This window comes from Pinus tabuliformis, chromosome 9 (genome assembly GCF_031772625.1).
Source record: "Pinus tabuliformis cultivar Carrire ecotype Pingquan chromosome 9, CPIR1, whole genome shotgun sequence".
NCBI classification, from domain to species: Eukaryota; Viridiplantae; Streptophyta; class Pinopsida; order Pinales; family Pinaceae; genus Pinus; species Pinus tabuliformis.
The window spans coordinates 847,069,513-847,084,557 of record NC_142307.1 but is presented as its reverse complement, the minus strand read 5'-3'; the positions used below and the strand labels follow the sequence as shown (position 1 = coordinate 847,084,557).

Sequence of the window (15,045 nt, the reverse complement as noted above, 5' to 3'; positions counted from 1 at the left end):
CTAAATTGAATGTACCATTAGACACAAAATAAGATGCAAAGGTGGACACAACACATGACTCAACATAAGATGCAAATATAAATGCAAATTTGGATGCTCAAAATGATGTAACATTAGATGCAAGAGATGGTGTTAAAAATGATGCAAAATTGGATGAAACAAATGACGCAAAATATGGTGCAAAATGAGATGGGAAAAATGGAGACAGATCAAACGTAAATGTGGATGTAAAAAATGGTCCAAAAAAAGATGCAAAAATGGGCACAAAAATGGATGCAAAATTTGGTGCTAAATCAAATTCAACACATGGTGCAAAGATAGGCACCAAAGTTGGTGCAAAAATAGAAGCAAAAACTAGTGTAAGACTAGATACAAAACCTGGCGTAAGACTAGATGCAAAAACTGACACAAAATGGATGCATAAAAAGACGTTAAATTGGATTCAAAATACAGTGTAAACTTGATGCAAATGATGGTGCAATAATGGAAGCAAAGAATGACACAAAATAGGAAGCAAAAGAGAATGAAAAATAGATGCAAAAAATGACACAAAACTAGAAGCAAAACCTGTCATAAAATAAGATGCAAATCTTGGTTCAAAATTTGACGCAAAAAATGATGCATAGTTTGGTGTAAAAAATGATGCAAAATCTAGCGTGAAAAAGGATGCAAAATCAGGTGCAAAAAAGGACGCTTTAAAAATTGTACAATAGAGCCAGATTTAGTGCCAGGTTTCTCATCACAATTACAAAAAAAATGCACTAAAATCTGGCGCTAAATCTGGCGCAAATCGCTGGTTTTGTTGTAATGGTTGAAGCCTCAACTTCTGATGAACCAACAGAAGACACTCAAATTAATTTGACGGGACTCAACAATGAACAACAAGTTTTCTTGACCCAAGAGGATCAAGAAGCCCACATTCTTAAACAATTCCAAACTCAGTCAGGTGAAACGTTTGACTTTAGGGAGGGATATGATACAACCATTTATGAAGTCCACAAACAATACAATCTGAGGAGTAGAAGTATACATGTCCCTGAAACTAGTAAACAGAAAGATACCAAGCAGCCTATTAAAGGTAAGATCAATAACCCCCCTGTACATATTCTTTCTAAAACAGATCCTAACCCAAACAATCCAATTGTTGAAGATATATCAGACAATCAGCCACGCAACAGACAACCTTCCACTTCCATTCCTACTAAAGGAAACGTAGGAGAGCATCTAGAACTTGATTTGAAAACAACTTCAACCCATAATTCGAATCTTGAAGAGGAGAGAAATGTAGAAAATTCAGCTGTCCAAAATACAAGAACTCAGATCGAAAAACCTTTCAATCTTGAGATAGAAGTAGACAAACTAAAGATAGTTGTTCCATTATCAGAATTAGATAAACATGATGTCTACAGAAGTCAAATCAGTAGATCACTCAAAATTTCTGTGAATGAAGATTCAGTAAACGTTTTTTATTACCAGCCTGAATTGACATTTGGCCTTGGAGTAAATGCAAAAACAGTAGAGGGAGAAGTTCCTCCTTTCTATGTGGGTTTAAACATACATGATAAAATACTCCATAATGCCATGTTTGATTCTGGTGCTTCCCATAACTTAATGCCTAAATTTGTAATGGAGAAACTTGACCTTGACATCACCAGGCCATATAAAGACCTTTTCTCTTTTGATTTAAGTTAGGTCAAATATTTGGGTTTAATCAAAGACTTATGTGTGTCACTAGTCCAATATCCTGCCAAAACCATTTAAATAGACATAGTAGTTACTGATATCCCACCAAAGTATGGTATGTTATTGTCTAGATCTTGGGGTGCAAACCTTCAAGGATCTCTACAGTTAGACATGTCTTACACTACTATTTCAGTGTTTCGTCAACCTAAGAGACTATACAGAGAAACCTTAATGAGGTATGTAGTAAGTAATCAAGGGAAACCTCAAAATTTCCGTATCTACTCTGTACATTCAGATATGGATTATTTTATCCTTTACAATGCTGAAATTGATCCCCCACATGAAATAAAAGTTCTGGCAGATAAAATAGAAAAAAATAGTGAATGAAAGGTCTAGGGTGTGAATCCAAGAAATTTCTGAAAATCATGAAACATCAGACAAACCAGAACAAACTCAAAAACCAAATCTCCCTCTTAAACAGATCCCTGAAACTCCATATACTAATTATAAATAGGAAATCCTTTGGTACTTAGAATTTGATGGTTCTGCCAACAAACTAGGAGCAGGAGTAGGAGTCTGGGTGTACAATATTAAAAAAATCATGTTGAAGGTCATGCCTATAGATTAAACTTTAGATGCACTAATAACATGGCTGAATATGAAGCCCTGTTGCTAGGTCTTAAACTGGTCAAGAAATTGGGGGCAAGTAGGGTGTCATTCCTAGGAGATTCTGATTTAATCATTCAACAGATAAAAGGGAAGTTCTTGACAAATGATCCCAGATTGAGAGAATACAGAGGAACAACTATAGAGATCCTCAATACATTTCTAGAAACTCAGCTTGCCAAAATCCCGAGAAAACATAACTTGCAAGCTCATAGCCTAGCAATGTTTGCCAGCACCTGTAAATTACCATTTGAACCAAATCATCAATTCACAGGTGAGATTAGACACACGCTAGCCATACTTGATAATGTAAAGAACTGGCAAGTGTTTGATAGTGATAACCAGATCAACAACTTTTAACCCTAGAAGAGGAATTTTCCAGCACTAACGTAGATGGAGATACAGTTAGTGAGTTTGATCCAACAAATTGGATAGAAACAGACATTTCAACAGAAAATGCAACTCAAATGCTTCATCCAATGAAATTTACCGAAGAGGAAATACATGATCTTAAAGAAACAGATGTTGATGAGATTATTAAAGGAGAAGCTGAAATTATCAATTTGAAAGACAATCATTTGCCCAAAGGATTAACTTCTTTGGAAGATCTCTTTGATTTTAACGATATTCCAAAGAAGCCTCAGATGGAACCTCCAAAAGCAGACATTAAAGACTAAAACATAGGAACTGAAGAGAATCAGAAAATGGTAAAATTGTCCAAAACTTTGCCCCCTGATCAAAAACTTAAGTATGTTGAACTGATCAAAGAATTCCAGGATGTTTTTGCCTGGAGCTATGAAGACCTGAAGTCTTATGACACCTTCGTAATTCAACATACAATACCCCTCAAGGAAAATAAAAAATCATTCAAGAAAAAACTCAGAAGAATCAACCCTGTACTACTTCCTTTAATTGAAAAAGAAATCAAACGAATGAATGATGCATGGATAATCGCTCCAATCATATTTTTAGAGTGGGTGTCTAATTTAGTGCCCACCAGGAAGAAAACAAGAGAAATCAGATTATGAGTTGACTTAAGAAATGTAAACAAGGTTTCTTTGAAAGACAATTACCCTATGCCTAAGATGGATCATATTTTACAAAGGGTAGTATGTGCTTCTAGGCTTTCACTTTTGGATGGGTTTTCAGGTTTTAATCAAATTCTGGTACATCCTGATGACCAAGAAAAGACTGCATTTACAACACCATGGGGTACATTCAAATATGTTAAAATGCCATTTGGACTTAAGAATGCAGGGGCAACCTTTTAGAGAGCAATGGACATAGCTTTTGCAAAAGAGATTCATGATTTTCGGGTTATATATATAGATGACCTCATTGTGTTTTCCAAATTAGATCAGCAACATCTACATCATTTGAGACAAGTATTTTTAAAATGCAGAAAGTATGGTATTTCATTAAATCCTAAAAAATCTTTGTTTAGTCTAGAAAAAGGAAAATTGTTAGGCCATATCATCTCCAAAGATGGCATCAGAATTGATCCTGCTAGAATAGAAGCTATTCTACAAATACCCAACCCCAGAAATGTCAAAGAAATTCAAGATTTCTTAGGGAAGATTAACTTTTTGAGAAGATCCATATCTAACTTGGCTAAATTAATCAGATTGCTGACCAATATGTTAAAAAAGGATTCAAAGGTTAAATGGACAGAAGAAGCCAAGAAAGCATTTGAAAAAATTAAAATGGCTTTGCCCAGAACACCAGTCTTCACAAGTCCAAAGTTTGATAGAGGCTTCATAATTTACTCATTTGCATCAGAACACACTATAGCGGTCGTTTTACTGCAAAAAGATGATCAAGGATTTGAAAAACCCATAGCATTTTTTAGTAAAGCACTTAGAGATGCACCTTTGAATTACAAAATCATGGAAAAATAGGCTTTTGCACTTGTGAAAGCTATTCAAAACTTAAGAGTCTATACATTCTACTCCCATGTAGTAACTTATGTACCAAATGTTGTTGTCAAAGACATCCTGACTCAGGATGGAATTGAAGGCAAACGAGGTAAATGGATTGCTAAAATATTGGAGTATGACATTGAAATAAAACCTACAAAGCTTATAAAAGGATAGGGATTGGCTAAACTCATGACTGAAACAAACTATCAAGCCTTGGATATTAATGAACTGGATAATGAACAGGAGATGGCGACTCCACAAATCAGCCAGGCCTTCTTAGAATCACCTTGGTATGCTGATATAATTCATGTGTTATTAAACCTGCAAGCTCCTCCAAGGTTATCCAGAAGAAAGAAAAGGTTTCTAAAGATGAAAGCTTCAAAATTCTGTATTTTAGATAATGTTCTTTTTTGGAAAAATCATGAATGTATTTTATTGAATTGTTTAATAAAAGAAGAAGCTGACAAGCTTCTTAAAGAATTTCATGTAGGGGACTGCGGTGGACACCTTTACTGGAAATCAACTGTAGACAAAATCCTAAGGGCTGGATTTTATTGGCCAACCTTGTTCGCTGACGTAAAGAAGTTTGTCACTGCTTGCCACAAATGCCAAATTTTTGAAGGCAAAAGGAAACTATTACCCTTACCCTTGAGACCAATTTCCACTAAAAATCCTTTTCAACAATGGGGTTTGGACTTCATTGGAGAAATCCATCCTCCCTCTTCGGGCCAACATAAATGGATTCACACTGCCACAGACTACTTCACCAAATGGATAGAAGACATTCCTTTTAGACAAGCCAATGATACAGTGATTATAGGATTCTTAGAAACCAACACCTTGTCTAGGTTTGGCTGTCCTGAAAAGATCATAACCGACAATGTTGTTGCCTTCAAATCTAAGAAACAGATAAATTTCTGCAGCAAATACCATATCACTTTAGGCCATTCCACAACCTATTACCCTCAAGGTAATGGTCTAGCTGAATCTTCCAATAAAAACTTGATTAATATTATTAAGAAATTGTTGGAAGAGAACAAGAAAAACTTGCACAAAGAGCTTACAAATGCACTATGGGCAGGCAGACTTACTACAAAGAGATCTATTGGAACTAGCCCTTATGAGTTGGTTTATAGCATGGAGGCTGTGTTTTCTTCATCTTTAGGAGTTCCTGTAATGAAATTGCTGCAAGAAGCTCAGGTGGAACCAAATCAAATTCAAAGAAGAATAAATCAGACCATCCATTTGTAGCAGACCAGAGAAGAAGTGCACCGAAGATCCCAAATGTTACAAGAAAAACTCAAGAAAATATTTGATAAAAGGACCAAAGCTGAAGACTTTTACCTTGAAGATAAATTTCTAAAGTGGGATTCCAGGAGAGAAGACAAAGGAAAGCATGGGAAGTTTGACTGGCTCTGGAAAGGGCCATTCATCATCCATGCATTGTAAGGAAACAATACTTACTTTCTGAAGATCCTAGATGGTACAGAAATAGAAGAAGGACCAGTGAATGGTCGAATGCTGAAACATTACTTTGAACCAGTTTTTTGATGTATCCTAAATCTAACAGGTACATACTATATTCTTAATAATGTCACAGTTTGGATTGAATAGTAACTTGCTGTAGTTAAAGCCCAAAGAGAAGGCCCTAAGCTTCACAAGTATGCCTTCATACATGCAATAAATCAACCAGCAAAGGAAGATTTTAAAATACAGTCCAAGTTATTCAGAAGGCCATTTGACCAGCTGTTCTTGACTTTCCACCAGGGAAAGCCATCCCCAAGTGGAGCCACTGTTATACTCCTATACCAATAGGTGTCATATTTCATGATTGACCTGATGAGCTCTGTAATATGTTCATAATCTCCTTGCTGTAAAAGTTTCCATATTATCAAAAAATTAAAAAAATGCAAAGAGGGTATACCCTAAAAGAAAAATCAAAGGGTAAAAAGAATAAAATGGTCAAAATAAAAATGAGAAGAAATGAACCCCAAATAAAGAAAGACCAGGAAAGTGTGCAAGTCCAAAATGCCACTACTTTTTCATTTTCTGTAAATAAACATTATGTGCAGCTTGTTAATTTATGCCACAATTGATGAATGGCCAAACAACTTAATCTTGGCTAGTTCATGTTTGAATTTCCTGTTTTAGAGATAGAGAATAAAATCTGACCAAACTGTTTAATCTTGGTAGATAAGTAGATAGGTAGAGAAGCAAATGAGCTCAACTGTTAAATCTGAGCCCTTGGATGTTATAAGGGCAGACTCAGGTAGGCTTACCATGAAAAGAAAAGAAAAGATTATGAGGGTTTGCCAGTCCAAGAGCACTCAAAAGAAAGAAGAAAAAAATGCTAGGAAAAATAGGAAAGGTAGGTAGATTGGTGTTGCAGAATGATACCATTGATGGACTATGTCTCCAAAAGTGTTAATCTTTATCTCTATCATTGGTGCAAAGGCGGACCTTGTACTTAGAAGCAGCTCAAGCAAGGTAGATTTTATGACTAACTCCCCTTCATACTTTTCCCTAAAAATCATTCACTAACTTCCCCAAGGGTATTAAGATCTGCTTAATATCACTCACAAATCACTCATCTCATTTCATAAACTCCTTTCCTTAAGTAAATCCCTACTTTACTTAGGAAAATGTATAACATCACCTCAAAACCCCTCTTGTTCATCCTAAGCCTAAGTTTAAACTACAAAAGTCAAAATTGTTTTTTAAACTTAAGTGCTTATTATCATTTCATGAGTCATATTAACACTAACTTTTATTATATAAATCATTTGCTATTTTCCATCCCATACTATGTAAATATATAAAAAAAACCCCGCATTATTAATATTCCCACCCCCAGTTGAAATTTAACCATAAATGTTTGTCAGGGATTAATAGATTTATTTGAAATTTATTAATAACCTAAACCTTCCCCGTGCACTAATGGAGTTAATTAACCCCCGGTTAAATTAATAACCATCCCCCCCGACCAATCAAAATAGCCCCGATATGATTAAAACATGGTTTAATATATCGGGCCCACAGTGTTAACCTCCCGCCATCTCCAAAGCCCATCTGCCATTAGATCTTCACCCATCCATCTAATGTTTGACGATCATTTCGCGACCACCATAACCACCAAACATTAACGTGCAGGGAACCGGTGGTTTTGCCGCCGTACCAAGGGCACGCGTCACTCATCCAACCTGATCGCTCACCCTGCGCCCAAAATTGCCCAGCCCTAAAAGCGGTGCGGGCAAAACCGCTTACCACCCCCTCCGGCTGACATCCTCTGTCCTCTTGATGACGTCACCTGCCACATCACCTGCACCGTACTTCTGCTTACGTAATCCGTCCTGCTTATCAAAAATTCCCGCCAAGCTTCATTCTTGTTGAATAAAAGGAAAAAAGGTCATTTTCGTTGTGTTTCGTTGCAAACGGAGCTCCGGGCATGATATCTACCGGGTTCGCAGTTCATTCTTGACCGCCTCTGGACCAGAAAAGGCTCCATTGACGAGCCCCTCCACCTATCAACCAACCCTCCAGTGTATGGTTTCCTCCTCTTTTGACACAGGTATCTGTAAAGTTTTCTCAATACATGGCTATCAGCGCATCAATTGCCAGGGCTTCTCAGCAATCTCCGCAGGAAGTTAGCATACCAGCCACAGAAAGAGCTAAGTGTTATGAATCAAAAGGCATAGAACAACCTCCAGTGCCCCAAAAACAGGTGTTTTTCCATAGTTACACTGTTACCCTTGGAGAAAGGAAATTTTGGGCGAAATGCCAGACAACGGTGAGCAGGGGTTAGTTCAGCATTAAAGAGCATCAAAACAAGTCAAAGAGTATCAGTTCAAGCATTAAAGTGTATCAGATCAGCAATAAAGAGTGTCAGAGCAAAATTAAAAGCAACAGATCAGAATTAAAGAGCACATTTAAGACAGGCAGTCGGCGTAGAGCTACTACAGAAGACAGCTGCAAGCCGAACCCTAAAGGCTTGCCTCCAGCACTACATCAGTTAGTTGTTTCTATTTTTCTTGTAAACTATTTTAGGTTAAACCTAGATATTATCTCACAGTTGTTATGAGATATAGCTTGTACATATTTTATTGTATAAATACCCCCTCCATTAGAGTAGTGAAAAAGTATGTGGTGTGGAGATTTCCTAGACTTTGCTGTAACACTGAATTTTTGGAATAAAGAGCTGTTGGAAATATCTATTGTCTAGCCTACTGGATGAAGAATTGAAGCAGAGGACTTGTCACAGAATCCTTGAATCAACCTCCAGATCAATAAGTCCCCTATATCTCTTGTTTTACAGTTTTCTTGTTTATTATATCATCTGTGTTTCATAAGCTGAATGATAAAGAAAAAGGTTAATTTCAGAATCTTCTTGACTGGACTCTGTTTTCAGTCTTTATTATTCTATGTGTTTTCTTCAGAATTAGAATAAACAGTGAACTCTTAATTGCTCCTATTTCCTGATTCTTTCATGTTGTTTATTCGCTAAGGAATTCTTAACTACTCCTTATCTATAATCATACATTTTCCCTCTTTCAATATGTTGAAGGATTCTTAACTGCCCTTCACCCATTTGAGCCCATTCCATCTGCTTCAATCCTTCATTTGTTCCCTATTTGACTACCTTGCTCTATGAAGCCATCCTCTGTTAAGAAACCAAATCCAGAAACCATCTTCTTTGACTCCATCGTGCCCAATGGACTAAACTATTATGTTTTACGTCACTGTTCTATCGAATCTCACCACCCAAACTCAAACAAAACCCTTAAACTTCATAACTAGCCTAATACTTTCAAAAAACAAAGCTAAATCATAAAGAGAGAGCCCTCTTTGGATACAGATTGACTAGATTATGTATCTAAAAGATTGGTTTGTGGTTACCTCGGCATTATTCCCTTTCTTACAACTTTTGGGAAAAACCTGAGTGATAAAAGATAGATAACATTTTTTTGTAGCCCCAATGGTTAGTTCAAGTGATTTGGCATGCCATGCCAAAGCCATAATGACCACAAAGATCACAAGGTATAATCCACTTGGGTCCCTTGAGGGTTGGCACATGTGTACCAACAACAGAGAACCATTCAGAAAATGTGAAGAAACTATTGGAGGGTTTCCCCAATGAAGCTGTATATGGAAAAAATGATATTATCATCGTTTATGCCAATAATTAAAGAAGAGTTTTATCAAAAAAAGCAAGGGGGAAATAACACTCTACCGTTCTCTTAATTAGGCTTATATTGGAGAACCTAGAGGCAATGTTGCACATGCTTGGAACCTGTTATTACATTTGGGAGTGTCAAAGGCTTATGTTTATTGTTGCTTGTCCTATATTTTGATAATACAACTAGTACAGATCCAATGCTCTGGTGAGTTATCACTAGCATAGTCCCAAGTGGCTCTTTATGGGGAGAGGATGAAATGTACAATTTCCTCCATCTATGGCTTAATGTCACAATATGGAGAATTTCTCAGCTTGTATTCATCTGTAGTACAACTACAATCTATCTAAGAGTTCTCACATATTTTGAAGGCATTCCAGAGTCTGGTTCTCATCATCAGGATCCTAACTTGCAACTAATAGAATGCAATGTTACAACCTATTTGCATTATGCATTTAAAAAACATGGCTGCAAAGTTTTCATAAGACTCATTCCTTTGAAAATATTTGGAAAGGGATTTTCCAAAGAAACACACAATATTTTTGCATATATATATATATATATATATATATATATATATATATATATATATTGCAAACATTATAACAATGGAACATTGTTTATCTTTTCTACAACCCTCTCTGCTGTAATTTGAATATTAAGTGTTTGACTCCTAACAAAAATACAATCTATGACTTTTGATCATATTAAGAAATCAATTACAAGTGCACACTACTGCAATATCTCTTTCCATTAGTTATTTTGCATTGGATGTTTCTTATTGACTGAAAACCTGCGTTGATTTTACTTTTATTTTGCAGTGAAAAAAACAACTTGAAGATTGAAAGTATAAATCAACAATATCAATTGGTAAGTGGGTTTGAATTTTGAAACATATTGGTTTCAGGACCTTTGAGCTTGATCCTAATCTCTTTGTTCAATACAAAATGAAAAGCATGGCATGGGAAAGAAGTAAAATGGCATTTCATCTCTTTGTTCAATCCAAAATGAAGAGCATAGCATGAGACATAAGTAAAATGACATTTAGAAATATTATTATTTCTCCTTGACTAGAAGCAGGGGTCAGGGTTAAAATATTTCTCATGTAAGATACTCTTATATGTTGTGGCAGGTGAGTATTTAGACAATATTTTCCCTAGGGCCATACTGACCATACTTGGGAGTGCTTGCCACTCATAGTCTCACAACTATGATCTCATGCCCGTAGATAGTTAGCCCGAGTACTTATGGGTCATAGTCTGGCAATTATGATCTCGACTGTCCATATATATTTAGCCTTCACTTCTAATAGTAAAGGCTTTGTTCTTCCACATTCATCACATTGTAATGTGGAAGTGCCTTTTCTTTATTCCAAATTTCATTGTCTACTTGGAACTTATTTGTGTTTTGCACCATTTTATACCAGTATATTGATGAGTTGGCTTTTTGCAGGTAAAATTTAGGACATCAGACCATAATACATACTAGGCTGAATCCTATGTGATGCAGTACAGTGACATCACTATCAACAAAAATTCATTTTTTTTAATACATTAGATCTGACCAAGCGAATGCCAATGATACTTTCACCTATGACAACGATTTTCCAGAATTTCGTGATGAGAAGGGCGTGAGAGCTGTAAATCAATGAGATACATATATTCTATATCCATGGCAAAAGGTAGTATATTGATGATAATCCTCCCCATAAAAGTGGGATTGATTCACCTAGCTGCACTCTTTATTCACTTATTTATTATATTTATAAAGTTTGGAACCAGATAATCTTTCAATTCAAAACTGCTTATTTTGTTAAGCTTCAATCTCTTAGTAAAAGTTTTTTTATAAGTTTTCCCCATGAATATTAGGAAAGGAAAGGGATTACATGAACTATCTTCAAGTGTTAGTATATTTTTTTCTTCTCAGTCTGGTGTATTTTTGGACTTTGAGGCAAAAGCCAATATCTAGTGATTCTTATGCTTTATTTTGTAGTATAAAATATCTAAGGAAAGATCCATTTAAAAGTTGGAATCATAGAGACAGATGATGGACTTGATGAAACATCATATGCATGTTGACAAAAGCATGAATCTCATTGGAAAGCTTTTGTTTGGATCTGTGAGGGGTCCTAATATGTTGAACACTGTACAACCACCAGGGAAACCTTTAGTTGATGATTGGGACTGTCTCAAAACAATGGTGATTTTCTAATCCTATTATTCTACTTTACTTTTTTTCACGATGTGTGTAAACACTATTGTTCCATAGCTGGAAAGTTATGAACCCAACTCTATAGCTATGAAACCTAAGTGTGCATCTGCATTAACTTTATACAAATGCCCATTTTTTTAACCTTGCATTTCTCCGATGATGATCATGTTGTAATCCTCTGATTATACTATTGTTATCTCGGATTAATTAGCCATCTTGAAAAATTACACTAATTAAAGCATAACATTCTCCTTATAAGATATAACTCTCAAAGTTCTAAACATAATCATATTTGTATTGCTACAGGTGGGCACATTTGAAAAACATTGTGGATCTCTGTCACAGTATGGGATGAAACACATGCGTTCTCTTGCAAAGATATGCAATGAAGGAGTCACCAAGAATACCATGACTGCGGTATTTGCAGAGGCATATAATCAAATCTTGTTGGATTCTGTTTTTGTCTCTACTCATACACTTTTCATACTAATTTTTTCCTTGTTTTAACTTACAGTGGAACTCTTTTCATGTCATTTTGACCTCCTTGTGCCTGGACTATACCAATTTCCCATCCAAGGTAAAAGCATTACAAATGGTGTTGTTTTATCTATTTTGATGACAAATATTACGTAGTTGAATGTGTTCTCATTTGTTTACTAATCATTATGGGTGATAGATGTGAATATTTCTCTTACAGGGACCCAAGACTTCTGCATCAAAAGAGAATTTTGCACTCAAAGAAGGAACTGTACATAAGGCAACAATCCCGAATTTCACTCTCGGAAATTACACTTGAAGATTTTCACTTAAGGATGAGCAAGGTGGTCAATGTGACCTCATCGAATTAAACTAGGAAGATTGATGCTTCTTATGCATAGCCAGCTTTCAGCCTCCAAAACAAAATTATGTCTTATCATTTAGATCTTGTATAGAAAACTATTGGTTGCTAAGCCTTGATTAGAATGGAAATCAGATTGGCATCTCCATGATTTGATTTTTACTAATTGTAATATGTAAATTGGATTATAAATCCTGTAGAAAACAATGTGGAGAGGATACATGCATACATACTCAGGAATCTAAACTCTTTTGTTTTACTATTGTTCTACTGAGATTTATCAATGGAAATGATCTTTGCCTTGGTTTTGTGTTGAAGAAGAAGTTGTGATTGCAAGAGCTTGTAAATGGTTGATATAGTTATCTGATCCTCTTCATCTTACTGTAAGTTTCATACCCAGTAGTGGCAAGGGCCCTGTTAGGCCCCTATACTACTAGTGTAACCCCCTATTGTTGTTAGTATAACCCACTTATTATATTGATGTACCCATGTAGTGCCCATATTGTTACTATTGTGCCACATAGAAGCCCACTATTGTTATTATTGTGCCCTTACATTATTATTGTTATGTCAGCTCTCATTATGTTATAACCCCTTAGACTCCTATATATAGAAAGGAGGTCTTTTCATTTGTATCATCCAAGAATTGTTCATTTATGTAATGTAAAGGAGGTTTCCCCCTCGAAGAGGCTGAATTCTAAGGCGTTGATCTATCTTTTCTATCTTTTCTTGAGCTGGTTTCATAACATTTGGTATCAAAGCTTTGGATTCTAGGGTTTCGCTGCTCCAAAGAGGTCATCGTTGAATTTTCGCTATAACTTTTTTCTGTGACGTTTCAGAAGTCGCAAAAAAAACCCATTTGAGAAGAAATCGCGCTGAAACTTGGGTCCGAATTTCAGAGCTTTTCACGCGATATTTTCGGAGATATGATCTGAGGAAGTTGGTCTTTTTGCAGACTCCTGAATTACACTCAAAACAGGTGACGTGGGGAAAATCGTCATAACTTTCTTTCTGAGCATCGGATTGAAATTTCGTAAGAAGGTACAGAAAGAGGATAGACTGTAGTTTTATTTTATATATTTTTCAGAGTCAAAGGTTGAAACAGTGACACGTGGCACTTCATACAAGTTCGCTCTACTGAACTAGTCTATAATCAGGTCACTGCGGGAGATTGTGCATAACTCTTTCTTGGAGAATCCAATTTGGATCAGACTAGTGGCATTGGAAAGAGGACACAGAGGGCTACTGCAGGTCACAAATTTAGAACTAGGTGATTGAAAAGTACAGAGTTACAGTCGTTTCAAGGTCGAGCTCCTAAAATCAAGAAAAAACAAGATGAGGAAGTTTGATGGCAAGGATCCGTTAAATTGGATACTTCAAATGGAGCAATATTTTGATCTACATGGTGTACAACTGTTACAAAAGGTATGTATTGCATCTTCATATTTAGAACCAGATCAATTTTTATGGTATGAAGGGCTTTGTTCTCGTAAAAAACTTGTTACGTGGTCAATTTTCACGGAGGAAATGATAACACATTATGAGGATACAAAGAGCAACACCTTTTTTAGAGCAACACCACAACAATTGGAAAGAGTAAAAGGGCTTTGTGACATAATGGAAAGAAAAATTATGGAAACCAGGAAGCATACCCCTCACAACTATAAATATGGAAGTGTTGTTTCTCCCAGCCTTCCACAACCTACAAGGGTTACACCACAACAATTGGAAGAAAAAAGAGAAAAAGGGCTTTGTTACAATTGTGATAGCAAATGCACTAAAGGTCATAGGTGTGCTGAGAAGAAAATATTTTACATAGAATATGAAGAGGAGGAAGAAAAGGATCAAGAAACATCAAAAGAAGATGATATACGCCAGGACACCACCCCAGAGAAAGAAGAAATGAATTAGACCATATCTTGTAAAGCATTGGAAAGAATTACCACTCCTCAAACTCTCAAGATAGAAGGACATATCAAGAAGAAAAAGGTGCAAGTAGTGAAAGATCACATCGAGAAAGAAGAAATGAATCCAACCATATCTTGTAATTCAATGGACGAAATTACCACTCCTCAAACTATCAAGATAGAAGGACACATCAAGAAGAAAAATGTTCAAGAAGTGAAAGATCACATTGAGCATCAAGAAATGAATCTGACCATATCTTGTAAAGGACGGGAAGAAATTACCACTCCTCAAAAGATAGAAGGACATATCAAGAAGAAAAATTTTCAAGCAGAAAAAGATCACATCGAGCATCAACAACAAGTTCTCCAACTTTTAAAGGATAACGCCACTTCGGTGCAAAATCAAACGAAACAACAGGTAGATCAACATCGTAGTGAAAAATGTTTTGATGTAGGTGATTGGGTATTTTTACTGCTACATCTCAAGCAAGCTATTTATGAGAAGGAAATGTTGGCAATACTACATGCACTTAAAAAATGGCGTCCTTACCGAATGAGAATACTCTTCAAGGATGAGGATGTGGAAGCATTGTTTTTTGCTATTTATATTATCCAACCAAATTGGATAAATGAAGCAAGGGATGAATGGA

General features: G+C 35.9%; 1 pseudogene; it reads left to right on the top strand.

The window, feature by feature from the left end:
- The first annotated feature begins 7,860 nt into the window (after nt 1-7,860).
- Nucleotides 7,861-12,446, top strand: LOC149151432 (vacuolar-processing enzyme-like; annotated as a pseudogene).
- Nucleotides 12,447-15,045: the final 2,599 nt, after the last annotated feature.